Source organism: Aythya ferina (assembly GCF_964211825.1).
Source record: "Aythya ferina genome assembly, chromosome: 14".
In the NCBI taxonomy this organism is placed as follows: Eukaryota; Metazoa; Chordata; class Aves; order Anseriformes; family Anatidae; genus Aythya; species Aythya ferina.
In genome coordinates, this window is record NC_140312.1 from 2,975,128 (window position 1) to 2,991,526 (window position 16,399).

General features: G+C 53.6%; 1 protein-coding gene across 2 annotated transcripts in view; it reads left to right on the forward strand.

The window, feature by feature from the left end:
* Positions 1 to 10,330: 10,330 nt before the first annotated feature.
* The window catches only part of JADE2 (jade family PHD finger 2), a 59,868-nt gene continuing 53,799 nt past the window's right edge, over positions 10,331 to 16,399 (forward strand). The window contains exon 1 of one of the 2 annotated variants that reach the window (XM_084535712.1): positions 10,331 to 10,557. The gene's annotated coding sequence lies outside the window, so the exon portion shown is untranslated. The remainder of the gene's footprint in view (positions 10,558 to 16,399) is intronic. The other variant, XM_084535711.1, reaches the window with a different exon arrangement.

Below are 16,399 nucleotides of genomic sequence, written 5' to 3' on the forward strand. Positions count from 1 at the left end.
TTTCTCTGGTGAATCACCAGGCTGTTTCAATTTTCAGTTTTACATTGCAGTAAGATTTTTTTTTCCAAGGGGAATACCACAGGAAGGCCAAACTGCAACTTCTCAGCATCAGAGCGTTGTATCGCTAAACTGAGCTGGAAATCTGCGTGGTGGGCAAAACAAATAGTCCCTAAAAGCAGTCCCCTCTTCTCTTTGATGCTCTTTTCCCTTCTTCCCTCTGCCTGTGGGTGAAGGTGACCACAGAGAGCCAGCATGGGGTGGGGACCAGGAGCCTGTACATGGTGATGCTCAAGGAACAGGAGGTTTCCTGCATCCCTTGAGCTGCAGCTCTGGGTCCCAGGACCAGAGCTGTGAGACTAATAGGGCTCTGGGGCAGCAAAATCCATCTGTAACTCAGGCTGGTGGTGATGGATGCGATGGGGAGGAAAGAGACCACCTGGCTCTGGGGGCTCTCTGGCTGTGATATGCATTGTCTTCCTCTAACACCTCTTTCCTTTTGGGTCTATCCAAGAAAAAGGCCCCGAGACACGTGAGATTCATGCAGATTTCCACGCACCCAGTGCTTGGAAAGCATTGTGGCTCCTGGTTTGTTGGACCCCAGCTCTGACCATACACCATGCCCTGCCTGGTGGCCCCCGGGTCCTCCGGCTGCAGCGTGTCTCCTGACCCCGTTACCTACTTCAATGTGGATTTCAGCTGCTTAGACTTATTTTAAACCCCTTCTATCTGATTACCAACAGCCCAGCCGGGGCAGGGATGCAGCTTCCTGAGGGATCCCCACCAGCCCCGCAGGAGAACAACTTGCTGCTGGAAGGGGCTGACAAAGAGAGGGGGAGCTCTGTGGGGGCAATGCACACCTTGGGGGACGCCCCCTGCTCTCCTCATGCTGCAATTTGGCAAAAAAAAGAGGATTTTCACCTTGCTGCACGTGTGGGCACGGGGATGCTTCTGGAAGCAGAGCAGGCCAGCGATGGCCAAGTAGTGGCATGCCTGGCAAAACAAGGCAGCCCCGTGCAGCCTTCCCAGCGCTGCCTTGCTCTTGCTTTTAGGTTTCCTATTGTCATCCTAAAGCTGTCCTCCTCCTCCTCCCCCCCTCAGCAGGCTGGAGAAGCCTCCAGCTGGCCTGGGAGGCTTATCAGCTCTGTCTGGCTGGGTGTTAACGCTCTATTTGCATAAGTACCTGGGCCCTGTCAGATGCTCTCTCCTTTCTGGTGCCTCCATTTGTTTATTTCTGTCGGGGCAGCAAGGCTGGAGGCGCTGGGCTCAGGGCTGTACCCAGGCAGATGCCACCACCCCGAGGCACCGTGCCATGTCCAGGCCCACGGCCTCCTTCTGCACACCCTGTGGGACCTGCGTGGAAATTAAACGTGGAACTCGCTGGGTCTTGTTTGCTCCTGGCTGTCAGGATTAAAATTAAATTGCCCCCCTCCTTTCACACCTCAGCAGCTGTCCCTGTCTGGGGGTGCCAGAGAGCAAGGCTCCTCCTGGGCACGCCGTCCCAGCCTTCATCACAGGGCAGGGCACTGCAGGTGGCCACGGGATGGGCACCACAGGCTCTGCCTTCCCCCTGCCCTTCAGTGGTCCTAAACCAAGATCCTTAAAGCCCTTCCTGACCCCAGGCACAAAGGCAGGCTGACTTCAGGCCTGCTCCAGGCGCTGGTCGTGACCGTGGAGTCACCTCCTCGGCCTTGTTGCTGCTCGTTAGCTCCGAGAGGTTTTTCCATCCGTAATAAGAAAGTCATTAATGTTAAACTTCCCCTGCCAGGTACAATTGGTTTGAAGATTATAAGCACTGTAAAAGGGCTACGTGTTGCATAGACAATGTGCTGAAGTCCTGGCAGGGAGGAATTGTTGCTTCAGTGGCTCTGTCAGCCCTGGAGCTCACCAGGAAGGGGCTCAGAGGGACGTGGCCCTGCTCAGCAGCACAGCAGCACTAGCTGGTGGCCTATTTTCAAAGAGCAAAGGTAAATTCAAACAAATGGCTGGTATGTCCTCTGCAAAGGGGCTGTAATCCTATATAAAGAGACAGAGGACTTGATTCTTCATCCTCTTGTTGCTGTGATATTTTATGGATGTGGTGTGCAACTTTGAGGTCCTCCCTGCTTGCAGGTGCCCAGGGTGAGATCCTCTCTGCAAGGAGCTAGCAGTGCCAAGGTATTTTCTTCTGAACGTGGCCCAGCAAGGTGTCCTGCTGTGTGTTTTTGTGCCCCTCAATGGCTGACCAGCCAGCGACCTGGCTGTCCCTCCGTTCATCCAGCCAGCCGTTTCTTACATGTAAAATTTATTTTAGTCGCTGCACCTACAGCATAACGTATTCTCGATGTGGCTGACATTCATCATATAAAGTGCTTTTGGCAAAATATCAGTTGAGTAGTGCCTGGAGTGCAGTGCTGCTCTGACAGCCAGAGTGGACAGAGAGGAGTTTGAGGAGAAGAATGAGTAATTCAGCTCAGCCTGGCACATCCAGGCTAGGTTCCCAACGTGTTGCCCAGGATGCGATGTGACAGGGGCAGGCTGAAGTGTGCTTTTCAATGGAGAGAGGTGAGCAGAGAGTGGCAAGGCAGATAAACTGCAATTTGGTATGAATATGGTTGCTGCAGAGGAGCAGTGGGTTAGATTGTCCGAAGGAAAATGCAGTGAGGAGCAGAGGGAGAAAATACAGAAGGGAAAGAAGCAAGCAGACAATACACCATGCGAATCGTACAGAAAAGTTGTAGCTAAAAGCAGAACAGAACCACGGAAGGGTAAATTCATGAAGCCAGGAGCAGGATGCAGGAATCTCATTCCTTCCCTTGGAAGAGCAGTGCACATGCTTCCAGTTAAGGCAGATGCAGTGACCGCTCTTGGAGGCATTTTGGGGTGGTAAGGGGGGCAACCCCCCTCCCGACTTCTGCTTTAACAAGAGAAGTGTCTGACTTGTGGCCAAAATTCAAATACCCTCATCTCCCCACTCTGGCACTGATAGCTGCATGTCCATGGGCTGTAGGGTGGGCATTCTGGCTCCATAGGCACAGCTAAATAAATGTGGCTGCAGCTTCCTTTAATTTCCAGGCAGACTTTGCTCCTAACTGTGCAGGCTAAAAATGATTTGAAAATTACAAATCCCATGAAATGTGGATTATCTGGATATGTCAAACCCAGAATAATTGAAATTAAGTTATCAGGATGACTTCAGAGTGGTTTGGTGCCATCCATGCTCCTCATCCACTCCTCCCCTGGGATGCTCTGAGCATCGCGCTTCCAGCGGCTGCAGTCCAGCAGCAGCTGCAGGCAGCTTGCATGATGGGTCCTGCTGCATTTGAGCAGCATATTCCAGTCTCAGCAAGGCCAGCAAATGGACCTGTGGTGCAAAAAGCAACGAGCTAGGGCCCAGCTGCCACGTGGCGTGCAGCTTGCTCAGTACAGCCCTTCGTCGATCTGTGTGAATGGCAGCACGAGCCTAATTTTAATCCCAGCCTAACAGGAGGCGAACAGACCAGATCAATGTCCTCAAATTTCAGAGGAGCCCAAGGTGGAGCTCTTGGATCCCAAACCTTATTTACCATCCCTCTCCAACAGCCCTTTGTACCTTATGCTAATAAATAGTGCTGCGCATGCACAACTCGATCCAAAACCCTGAAGAAATCAATAGGGACTGCCAGGTGCTCCATCCATTGAAAATCAGATCCTGCATTTATGCGACTAAATGTGGTTTCGAGAGCCAACATGCAGGCACGGCTTCTGAAAGCTGGTGTCCTAGCATACTGCATCAGGTCCTGGCTGTAGCCAGACCCAAGGAGTTTTCTTGCAATAAATTTTGCATGAGGTGGTAAATTCCGAGAAATCTCTCATGTTCCATCGCTATGCTTCTGATCCTCAAGTGCGTCAGTAGCTGATTGCCCTTCTGAGGTCCCACTGAGGGCTGCCACACGTACGGTGTGTCCCCTCTGCTGTCACTGCCACCAGGCTTTGGGGAGCAGTGCTCGGGCAGTGAAGCGCCCACTTCAGCCCCTGCACGGTTAAAACCAACCCCGAAAGCAAGCCCTCATCATTTTATTTATGAACTTTGGATGAGATAATGGTTTTCCACTTCGAAAGGAAAGCTCTCTACTTCAACATTTATTTTTCTATAAATGCCTTGGCATTTATATTGCAACAGGAGACTATTCAGTGACATTATCTGATAAATATCGTGTTATGCAGCTGCAATTTACAATGCATATATTTTTAACAGCGCTTCTAAGCTAAATTAAATGCTTCTAAAATATGGTACTTACGGAAAACAAATGTCTGTTCTAGCAATTTTGTTTTTCAGGGTACACTATTTTTTTAAAAATCAGATACCATCTTTATCCTGTCAGGCAGTAAATTATGCACTTGCACTTTCATAAAGTCTCCCCTTGGGAACTTAGTCAATGAAATGGAAATGTCTTTTTCACACCCTCAAACTCCAGAGAAATATAGTGAAATCGCCAACTTGGTTATAAACTGAATGTCTAGAGGGAATCCACATAAAACGAGGATTAATGCAGTCTTGATGCATGTATTGTTTAGCATATGTACCATTCACTCAAATGGCGCATTGAATTGTGACTCATATCTTTAATCTTTTCTTTTTTTTTTTTTTTAATTGGGACAGTAATTGCATGCTCCATACCATGGAGGGACCTGCAGGTAGGAAGGAGCCTGCTGGCAGCGGGTTGTTCACCAGCCCTGGCCGTGCAGTGGGGAAAGGCGGCAGGAGGGGTTGTGGTGTTGTGCCCTGCCTTTGGGGTACCCCATCACGGGGACACGCGTCTGTTCTCGTCACCCATCATCCAGACAGGGTGAACGATGGTGTTGTGGTCATGTCTTCATGCTGAGACCCCAGGCATCCCAAGGAGCCACGCTTGTCCGACACCCTGCTTAGCCTGGCAAGTCTGAAGTGTCCCTAACTAGGGAGCAAAGGAGTGGCCGTGGGGCCATATATACAGGCTGAGAGCTGGGCACATTCAGCCTGGGGATGAGAAGGCTCACAGAACCTACAGGAGACAGAGAAACCAACCACAAAAGAATCTGGAAATCTGGCAGAAGAAATTCAGTGCACAAGAACATGAGCATCTTTACGCAAAACCACTTAAGGAGGCACTCCTTAAAGGTAATCCCTTCAGACAGAGAGAGACTGCCATTTCCCTGGAAGATATTAAAGCAGCTGTTGCTGGAACAGAGAATTGTTGAGCTATCCATCAAGGGATGGATGTTTGTAATGTTGTATCTATTTTTTTTTTGTTTACAGTTTATTTTGATACCGAATTTCTAGCTACTGGAGGTAATTGAGACTGCAAACAAAATCTCTCTATCCACTGATCTGCCAAATCAAATTTTCTTCTCCTGTAAGTATAGTATTTCTCCTTAGCTTCAGAGAGGGAAAGAATTATGCAGAATGACTGACAAAGGAAAAGGATTAGTTTATATAATGACCATAGCAGCCATCTCGCCCTTGATCTTTCTGTAGTAGTTCATTCTCGAAGATGGGAGTGATTATTATTATAATTTAGAGCAGAGCTTGTTCTTTTTCCTTCTACTGCATCTGCTTAATATTCTCCAAGTTAACACGCATTTTAATAACAAGTAAATATCCCGATCACAGCTGGGATGTTGGACAACCCTGTCTGGGATATGGATGCACCAAGCTTTCCATCATCTTTGTGCAGGATGGCTCTATGCTGATCTGGTCCTTGGCAGAAATTAAAGTAGTCAGGAGGTTATCTCGTGCTCTTCTGGCTACCAGAGGCCTTGGAAGAGGGTATGTGGGCAGTAAATTAGCAGCCACACGTTTCCTGTGCCCTTTTCAGGTTGTGAGGGTCTCCACCAGCTCTTGTACCCAGAGCATGTCTCTGCCCCGTGTCGGTCCTCCAGCGCCCGGCCGCAGGGACATGAGGACATCACAGCAGGAACAGGCACCCGGCCGACGGGGAGCTGAGCTTTCCCTGCGGTTTCTCACTAGGTAGCATTAGTAAATAGCTGAATTCTAAAGGTCTTTGAAATAGCATTGAATTTTCCTTGTATCAGTCACGCTCCCTCCTGTCTCAGCCCTGTGCCGGGTGCTAGCAGCCAGGCGTGGGGACATCGAGGCACCCAGCTTTTCCTTTCCCTCTCTATGAGGTCTGTCACACTGAGATTTTGGGGGGTCTCAAGTCTTGCTGACAAGTTGTACTAAATGCAGTTGTTTTGAGACGAACTATTTTATATGCTGCTGCTTCTAAAGTTGTGTTAAGTTTTGTAATCACAGCTATTTGGTGAGCCGATTCACCCCTAAAATCAGCGTATTTTCACCCAGTTACGCCAGCAGAGCGCTCCTCCGAAGCATGATCACAGCCCTGGAGCATGGGCAATGGAAGCAATACCACTTTGGGGGACTCTTATGGCGAGGGGATTTAGCTCCATACTAAATCCTTCGTTTGAACACCAGTTAATTCAACTTAGGCACTTACTGTCAAAAAGTTGCCTATATTCTTCTCCTAGGTATGCAAAAACAAGCCCTGGTGAATGAAGATGAAAGGGAAATGTTGCTGGCTCCTTCTCTGGAGATCATATTTCTTACTTGTTGCATAACTGCTTATTTTAGCATCAATCAGCTGAGCCTTTGTTGTGTAGACAATTCTGTCCTTTTAGAGGATTTGTGCAGTATTATTTCTTCCAAAATGCTTTTTTTGTTGTTTTCATTATTAGATTTATTTCTTCTCTTAGCAAAAGCCAGCTGACAACACCCTGTCAGAGCTCTTCATAACCGTTACATACATGTCATGCTATGTAAACCGAGCGTCGAATGCCTAATACACACGACCTTTCTGTGGAACCATCCACCAGCTGTTATCTCTGTGCGTGTTGTATCTGTGGTACCTCTATGTGTGTGCATACACATTTTGTATAGACGTGCATATAGATGGTAGCCAAAAATCTGTTAAGCATGTGATCAAGTGCTCAACATCCAGAAATGTCAGAATTCTCCTTGCCACCTTAATCGAAGCCCTGTTGTGGAAGCAGAGCAAGATTTTAATTACGGGCTCAGATGTTGGTTTTCTCCCGTACCACCGGGCCGTGCAGCGCACGAGATGGTCGGCGAGGGGCTCAGAAGTGCTGGCGCGCTCCCATTGTTCCCCGGCTGATCCTAGGCCTTAGCTCAGCACATTGCTCACATATCTGGCCACTTCTGGATTTCACAGCAGCCGAAAACACAGTTCCAACATTGCGGTGTGCGGCGCTCAAACCAGAACGGGGTGCTCATCTTTGGGGTGGCAGAAGTGCACTGGGGCTGTGCACAACTGGTCTGCGCTGGGGACCTGAGCTGCGTGTCTGGAATTGGACGTGCTGTGACCTCCGGTGGTGGCTGTGTCCAGAAATCCCCAAGAAATGGCCCAGAGGATGATAGGGCTGTGATGCTGTACAGGTCCAAAGCAGGGAAGCTGGCAGGTTCCCTGCCACAATTATTAATTTTCCCGTGTTTTTTTTCTATGATGAATTTGGATGGGCTTATCTACAAGACCATAGGAGGCTGCCTTATGGCAAATTTCAAGACTATTTCCAGGGTTACATAAAAATAATAATTAAAAAGTCCAGCAAGCCCAACTACACAGCACCATTTTGCTATAGTACTTTCCGCTACGCTGCATCTGTGCTCCAGCACCTTCATTAATTGTCCCCAATACCCATTAGGAAGATGGGTCAGGATGACACACGGATGGATTAAGGCCAGTTTTGACTAATTTAGGGTACTCCATCTGAGAAGCATAATGTCAGCTTTCACAGAGCATTTACCGTGATGCAGCACTTCATACCTGCACTCACTGTGCCCAGCTGTACAGAGCTGGATGTCCCCAATTCAAGCCAACATTTCCAGGCTGAGCACCCGCAGTATGGGCAGCACCAACATCAGTGCCCTAAACTTTGTACAAGGACCTTGTTAGCCTTACAGAGAAAAGGGGAGAATCCTGGTCTTTGGGACCATTCTGTCTTAAATTTTATGGTTCCACAGGTAAAATGGGGAGGATCTGGGGGAAATGTTTCCTTTTTGACTTACTTACGGAGCAGGTCCTATGCACGCGGGTGTTGCGTGGAAAGCAGATTGTGATGATATAATTAAGAACTGTAACAAAATTACATGGAGAAAAGAAAAGAAAAGAAAAGAAAAGAAAAGAAAAGAAAAGAAAAGAAAAGAAAAGAAAAGAAAAGAAAAGAAAAGAAAAGAAAAGAAAAGAAAAGAAAAGAAAAGAAAAGAAAAGAAAAGAAAAGAAAAGAAAAGAAAAGAAAAGAAAAGAAAAAAAGCTCTATGAATTAGTACAGAATGCCTCGGTTTGGATGTTTCCAGAGTTCTGGCCATGTAACACGGTGACCTTCAGTGCAGTGGGGCCGGTGCCCCTCGAGGTGCCTGGGGCCGGCAGGAGGCCGTGCCATGAGGCCCCCGCTCTCATGCTACCAGGAGAGGCTTTTTTTAACCGATGGCTGACGTTTCCCATTCTTCTCTGGGGCTGCTTCCCAGCGAAGAGGCTCCCTGGAGAAGATGACATCTTATTTCCAAAGCAGACATAAAGGGAGTGCTGCTCTTAGCTATGGGGACCCGGGCAATCTCCCTTGCTCCCCCAAATCTCCTCCTTCATGTGCCGTGCAGGAACTGACATTGTTTTGCCACGTGTTGTGAGCTGCTCTGCTTGAAAGACCAAGAAGGTGATGAACTTGGGCGGGCTTACCTACAAAGACCCTAAAAGACTATTTCCAGGGTGACATAAAAATAATTATTAGAGAAGTCCAGCAAACCCAACTACAACCAAAGCATTGCTCTTCTCCTCTTGTCTTCATCCTTGGAGGAGCCAAAGGGCTTTAAGTTTTCAGAAAATGTCCAGGAGAGGCTCCTAAGACAGCACGTTGCAGCCTCATTCATTAAAGCAAACGATAATGTCTGGGAGGGGGACGCCCATGGGGGAGCATCCCAGTGCCCTGCTCGTGCTGGTGGTCCTGTGAATGGTCAGTGACTTTGGGGACGTTTTAGAGGTTTATGGGACCAAGGGATGGTAACGGGTTGTGACTGAGGGACTGTCTTTAAGCTGAATTTTCATCCCCCCCCAGCAGGGGTTTAAACCAGAGCCCAGCAACTTCTGCAACTCGGCCTCACGCATCGCAGGGACCCCTCGGTCCCATTAACACCGCTTTAATTGAGGGAACCGCTCCTGCCTGGGCTAAACCGGGGGAAAACCCCTCAGCGTGGGCAGCCCTGAGCGGGCACCGAGCCCACGCCGCACCCGTGGGGGGCAAAACCCGGGGGGCGTCCCGGCACCGGGTGGGGGGGACACACGGCACCGGGGGGGGGGCTCGGCGCTGCTCCCCGGCAACTCGGCCAACTTGGGGCCGTGCCGAGCCGTGCTGTGCCGAGCCGTGCTGGCTCACCCGGGGCATTACAGCAGGGCCCTGGCAGCCCCGCACCCCTCGGGGCTCTGCCACGCGTGTCCGCGGCGCTGCTCGTGGGGCTGCCCGGCGGGGGCGGCTCCTCTCCGCGCCGGGCCAGAACCCGTCTTTTTGACGCAGGAGAAATGGCAAATTTTAAGTACGTCATTAATATGGCGCCAAAAGGCTTTTTTTTTTTTTTTTTTTAAGTATAAGCCGATTTTTTTTTTTTTTTTTTTAAAAAGAAAAAAAAAAAAAGCTCGCAGCAGCTCGGCCCCGTGTACGCCTGTGCACAGCCGGGAGAGAGGGGGAGTGGAGAGAGGGGAAAAGAAGCGAGGAAGGGGTGGGGGGGGGAAGTGGGAAAAGGGGAAAAAGGGGGGGAAGAGGGAAAAAAAAAAAAAAAAGGAGGTAAAAAAGAGTGGGGGGGGGGGGGGCCGGGCCGAGCCGAGCCGTGCCCGCGGGACGCGTGCGGGGCTCCGGGCAGCGCCATGGGGCCCCCGCGGCCGGCGGGGGGGTGAGGAGCGGGGCGGCCCGGCCCGGGATGGGAGCGGAGCCGCCCGCACCTGGAGCCGGAGCCGGAGCCGGAGCCGGGAGGGAATTGAGGGGTGCGGGAGGGGGGCGAGGGTGGGCAGGGGAAGGGGAGAAAGGGGGTTGGGGAGGGTGGGGGGGGCGCCACCAGCAGCAGCACCACCAGCAGCAGCAGCAGCAGCACCGGCAGCGTTAGCAGCAGCAGCAGCAGCAGCAGCCCCGCCGCTCCTCCCCGTGCCCGGCTCCCAAAGTCGCTTCCCCGCCCGCCGGGGCGAGAAAAAGAAACAGAAAGGGGGCGGGCAGGGCCCGGCGGCGGCGGCGGGGCGGCCATCGCGGCGGCGGCGGCGGCGGTGTTGGGGCCGGGGGGGGGTGGGTGGGTGGGGGGGGGCGTGTGTGTGAGTGTGTGAGTGTGAGGAGCGAGTGTGTAACGGGGGGGGGCCGCCCGCTCCCGAGGAGGGCCCCGGACGGCGCGGCCCCGCCGATGGCAGCGCCGTGAAGCGGCCGCGGGGGCTTCCCCCGGCCCCGGGCTGCGGGAACGGCCCCGGCCCCGGCCGCCGCCCCCCCGGCCCCTCCCCGCCGCCCGCAGCCCCCCGGAGCCCGGCGAGCCCGGCGGAGGAGGCGCCGCCGGCAAAGGTAAGGGGGCACTGCTGGGAGGGAGGGGGGGGGGGGCGCTTCTCCCACCCCCCTCCCCTTCCTATTTATTTATTTTTTTAATTTTTAAATTTTTTATTATTTTTCCTTCCCCCCCCCCCACCCCCTTGCGCGTTGCGCACGCCCGGTCCGGGGGGGTGGAGGGGTGGTTTTTTGTGTGTTTTTTTTTTTTTTTTTTTGTGTGTGTGTGGGTTTTTTTTGTTGCTTTTTTTTTTGGGGAGGGGGGGGGCGCGCACACAACTTTTGCAGCCGCTCGCCCCGCTCCGCTCCCCGAATTAATGACTGCGGCACTGCCTGCCCCGCGCCGTGCCCGCGCACCGCGGCTCCGGGAGGGCGCTGCGCGGCCCCGACCAGACCCCCCCCCACCCCATACCCCCCCCCCGGCATCATCCCGGGTCCCCCCCCCTCCTCCTCTTCTTCCTCCTCCTCCTCCTCCTCCTCCCAGCTTCATCCCCGGGGGCGGGCGGCAGCGGCGGGGGCCGTGCCCGGTGGGGCCGGGGCCCCGGGGGCGTGGCGGGGCCGGCTCCATCCCGCACGGGGCCCGGAGCTTTCCCCACCTGCCTCCGGCCCGCCGAGCCGTGCCGAGCCGTGCCGAGCTGTGCTGAGCTGTGCTGAACCGTGCCGAGCCGTGCTATGCCATGCCAAACCGTGCCATGCCGTGCCAAACCATGCTGAGCCGTGCCATGCCATGCTATACCATGCTATACCATGCCATACTGTGCCATGCCGTGCCATACCGTGCCATACCATGCCACCATCCCCGCTCACCCCAACGCTGAAGTTGGGCAGTGATGCCAAGGCAGGGGAGCTACCGGGATGCCCAGCTCGGGGGGCAGCGCATCTGTGTCCGGGGGGCATCCCCGAGCATCCCCCAGCATCCCGAGGAAGGCAGGAGGTATTTTAGCATCCCCCCGCTTCGCCCCAGCGGTGTTTCCCTCCTCCGGTTCCGTGCCCGGCCCCTCCTGCCGCTGGGACACTCGGAAGAGGGGATTCTGCCCCGGAAAAATCAGCGATCTCAGCCTTCCTCCCCGGGGTGAAGCCGGGCTCTTAGGAATGGGGTTTGACCTTTAAGCGTTTATTGGCTACCGAGGTTAAAATAAGCTGGAGATAGGAGTAAAAATAGCTCGCCGAAAGGTTAAATCAAAGGTTAAATTTGTTTTTCCTAGGAAAATTGAGGCTGATCGCTAAAGATGAAGGCTTGCAGCGCAGAATTGGAAGGGGACGCGCTAGATTTCTAGGCAGGGAGATGAAATTCAGTTGGAGTATCGGTGGCTGCTGGCAGTGGTTGACACCCAAGTTCCGAAAGTCGGTGGACGGGTGATCCTCCAACGGAGGCGCTTACTGAGGACAGGTCTTTGGCTTCCTCCGGGTGTCTCCTGCGAAGCTGAGTGCCCGTGGCTCCTGTTGATGCTGCTCGGGGCTGCGGATGCCCCGAGAGCTGCAGGAGGGGGCTCTGGCTGCACGCCGTGCCCCACGCGGTCCTGCACGAAGGCAGGGGTGGCCCTGGGTGCCCGCCGTAACCTCCCCGGTTACCTGCGATGCGTCCGGGCTTGCTGCAAAAAGGATGGGTAATTAGAGGGTAACAAGTCAGAAAAGGAAAGGAAAGTTATAAATGTGAGCAATAAAGAAAAAGAAAAGAAAAGAAAAAAAAAAATCCCCTGCTAGATTTGGAAAAAGGCAAAGCACAGGAAGTAAACGAGGGCTTGTTTTGTTTTAAATTTAAATGAGGTTAAATTGTGCCCCCAGGAGCCAAGACAGCCAACGGAGCTGGCAGCTGGGGAGGAGCGGCCCCGCTCCACCTGGGCTGTGTGGGGCAGCAGGCAGCGGGCACGGGGCATTGCTTATTTGGGGGCAGCTATGGGGGGCGAGCCCTGGGGGCACCCCAATTGCCTCCCACCCTGCCAGGCTGCCCCGACCCGAATGCTGCCGTGAGCGCGCGTCTTCTGCCCGCCGGGGTCGTGGCTTTCCGCATCTGCTCTCCCCGGGGTTACCCGGGGAGGTTCAGAAAAGAGCAGCGCCGCTTCCCCCGAGACATGGGGGCTATGCGCCAAAATGTGCTGGCGGGCTGCTGGCACAGCCGGCGCGCATCCTCGGGCTGAAAAGTTTCGGCTGCTGCTGTCGTTGAGAGCGGGGCTGCTCCCCCAGCGAGGGGCTGCTGCTGCTGCTGCTCGCCCCCAGCCCCACGCAGCCGCCCTCGGTGCCTTGAGCTGCTGCTGGGAGCAGGCTGCGAGGACAGCCCTGCTGCGGCGTGCCGCTGGGACCTTCCTGCTCTTCCTCCCTTCTTGCACTTTCTAACAACCCGCTGCCTTTCCTAGACAGAGCCAGTAAATGGTTAACGCGGAGGGGAAGCGTCACCGAGCGGCCCCAGCGCCCCACGGCACCCACCCGGCGCCCGCGCCCTGCGCTGGGACGCACTGGGACGCACTGGGACGCACTGGGACGCGGCGGTCCGGGGCTGGACGGAGGGCGCGCGTGCCGCTGGGGGCACTATTTTCTGTTTGTGTTCCTATTTCTGTGCTGGAAGAACAAACAGGGAAGTGGTTTTCTGCAGTCTCATTGCAGCTCACAAACAGCGCGCAGAATTCAGCCGGCGTTGCTCAACCGGCACCGAGCGAGAGGTCGCGGGGCGGGGGGCACGGAGCGCGGCGCATCCCTCAGCACGAGGATGGGCTGCTGACCAAAAGCTCCTTTTACTGCAGCTTGTGCAGATTTCCGTGCCGTGGTCCCCGTGGGAGCAGTGGTTGTGGGTGTGTGTGGATTTCCCTTGCTCGTTTCCCCGCTTCAGAGCCGTCCCCCCGCTGACCCACGGTGCCGCCAGCAGCTCCCAGCCCCACGTGGGCTAAAGCTTGGCAGGGAGCTGGGAAACACCAGCGGGTTCCCCTGAGCATGAGGACAGTGGAAGGGGATTGTAGGAGGCGAGGAGTCTGCCCAAACCATTTGGGATGCACGCTGGTACTGGTACCAGCACAGGGCTGCCCCGTGCAGCAATGGCCGGGAGCTTGGGGTTTTGGGGCAGGTGCTTCTCCAGGTCTGCCTTCGCTTCTCCCTGCTTACATACGCTGGGCAAAATTGCATCTCCAAAAGCTCTCCTCATCCCTGCTTGTGCCTGGAGGAAAGGGGAAGGGGATGCGGGAAGTTTGGGCATCCTCTGGGGAAGTTGGAGGCTGTGGTTGAGGCTGGCCCTGCCCGACCCTTAGGGCTGCCCGATCCTGCCACCCATCCTGAGGCCAATCTGCGCAAGGCCCCGGTGATTTAAATTTGTTTGGGCTGATGGAAGGCCATCCTGTTGCTGGGTTTAGCATCTATCTGCCTTTTTCAGCTGGAACAAAGGCGGTGCTGAGCATGTGTTAGTTCGCAATCAATTCCATTTTCGGGTTTCCAGGCATTAGGCGGACGCAGTCGGAGTTGCAGACACTTCAGGGGGATGTTCATTTGTTTATAAAAGAAACCCACATCTGTTTCTATTTGAATTTTTTTTAAGCGAGCATACATAGAAACCTTTCTCTTGGTTTCTGGCTGCGTAAAAGCTGGATTTTGGGCCAAGTTTGACCTAACTGCGACCTTTTCGAAGTATTACAAATTTTTTTGGAATTTGTTTATGGCTTTAATAATGATGCCATGTGGGGAATGGGTCAGTTAAAGGTGAAGTGATGGCCTCTAACGTAAATGGAGGATGCGTTTTGGCCCGGAGAGTACATTTGGTGGAGACTTTGAATGGCCAAGGGGATGCTGCGAGGGCAGGGCGGGCACCCAGCCACCCCCCTGCTGCATAGCCCCGAGCTCCAGCTGGGGAAATTGCCCAATTCCCCTTCTTCTACAGTAAATTCCTCCGTTAAGTACCGTGCAGTTTACTACTGTTTGGCGGGCTCAAGAAGATGAGTCCTTCAGGAAACAGCATCTCCTTAGCGCTGCCTGGGAGTTAACCATTTTCTGGCGAGGTCTGGTGGAGCCCCGTGGTTTGGGGCACAAATTCGCCTTCCTGCAGGCACCGAGGGAGCCCCTGCTGTGCCCCAGTGTCCCTACTGTGCCCCCATGTCCCTGCTGTGCCACCCTGTGCCAGCCCCTGCCCAGGCTGTGGCTGCATTTCAGCGATGCCCATACTTTGCTCAAGCCAGGATTTCAGTCGGAGCAATTGAAATTCAGTTTCAAGAGGGTGCTGCCTTGGAGACTCTCAAGCGGGGGCAAAATGATTTACTGCAGAGGAGCCGCTGTTTGCTTGCAACGTGAACCACTTCGGCACGTGGATACAAACTTGTAATGCCCTCCAGCAGTGTTGTACAAGGGTGTTGGGGAGGTAGGAGTAGGGCAGGAGCAGAACAGAGGGACCAAGTTCAATTAAAGGGGTGATTAGTGCATCTTCCCAGAAATGCCACAGAGCCCAAAGCGATCCCAGCACCTTGCCACCCTGCTGGGAATTTACCATGCCCCTTTTTCTTCCTGGGGACGGACAGTGATGCCAATGGCACTGTTACTATAAAGCCGAAGGTGAAAAACCCTGGGAATGGCTGAGGTGATCCTTTTTTCCCCGCTGGCTTTGGTGTGTGTGATCTCAGTGCCCAGCACCTTCAGCCGATGAGCGCACGGCTCCATCAAACCAGCGGGAACCAGTCTCAAGTGCTCAGGTAGAATTTCCACTACAAGCAAGCAACCTGCAGTTAAATCTGCCTTCAGCCTAATTTTCCCCAAGCAAAAATCTACCGGCTACTTGGAAGGAGGCTGGTTTAATAACATCTGCTTCCCCTGGAATCGCTGGAGGAAAGTATTGGTATTGCCATAGTCTCAGGGAACGTTTTTAATCATGTTTTGACAGGGCAATGCCTTACAACAACTCCGATGGTTAAAATGTTTATGATACTTCGTAGTATTATCCCTTCTAATGGTGTGATAAAACACAGCACCTATGTTGTCAAATGCAGGCGCTGGGAGAGTTTTATGTGCTTAACTACCTGGGAGCTCTAAGGCAGTGGGACTTTTCCACTTGTTCGGGGGCATGGCATGCTCCAGCTGCCCTGCTGCTAATTTCTACTGCTGCTGAACCCCATTTGTTGTTGTTCCCTCTTAATGTTTGGGAAGCGGCAGTGTATGTGCCTCAGATTCTTGCAGAATATCTCAGAAAGTACCGGGATGATTTTTGTGGGATTAACGTTGTGTAGTGCAGGTGGATTTTAGCTTCCAGCCTGTTGCTGAGTGGCTCTGTCCGTGCGTAGTGCTTCCACCCGCAGCGCTCACAGCCCTGCTGGGGAGCTGGGGTCGCACCGACCCCCACCTGGTCAACCCTAGTAAAAGTCTTCAAAAGTTTTCAACAACTTTTTTCTTTATTTATTTTTCCCTTTTTTTTTTTCAAGCACCTGCTAGAACAGGTCCTTGCCTTTCGGTTCTGCCCAATTCCCGAGGGGTGAGCTCAGGGGACCCTGCTGATTTCAGGCACTTCTCAAAGCCACAAAGCAAACCGGTGGCCGAGCTTCAAGCGGGTCCCTTCTCCTCCTCCTCCTCCTCCTCCTGTGGCAGTGCCGGATGCTGTGGCTTTGTCTCTGGGACAGCAAAGTTGTGGCTGGAGCTGGGGCTTGCCCCACGGTGCTGGAGGAGGCAGAGGCGGTCTGAGCTGTGGGAAGCGTGCTTCGGGGTGCGCTGGCGTGCTGGCTGCGCGGCGGATGCACCAGCCGTCTGAAAAGCTGATACCGCCCGAGTGGGAAGATGACTCAGAGGGTAAAACCCCGGCCTCGTTGCGCACAGGGGTCCTCTAGAATTCAGTGATGCTCGGACTTTCCCCTGCAGACATACTAAGAGTGCGCAGAGTTTCCATTCTAGCGTCGGTGCGCTTCTG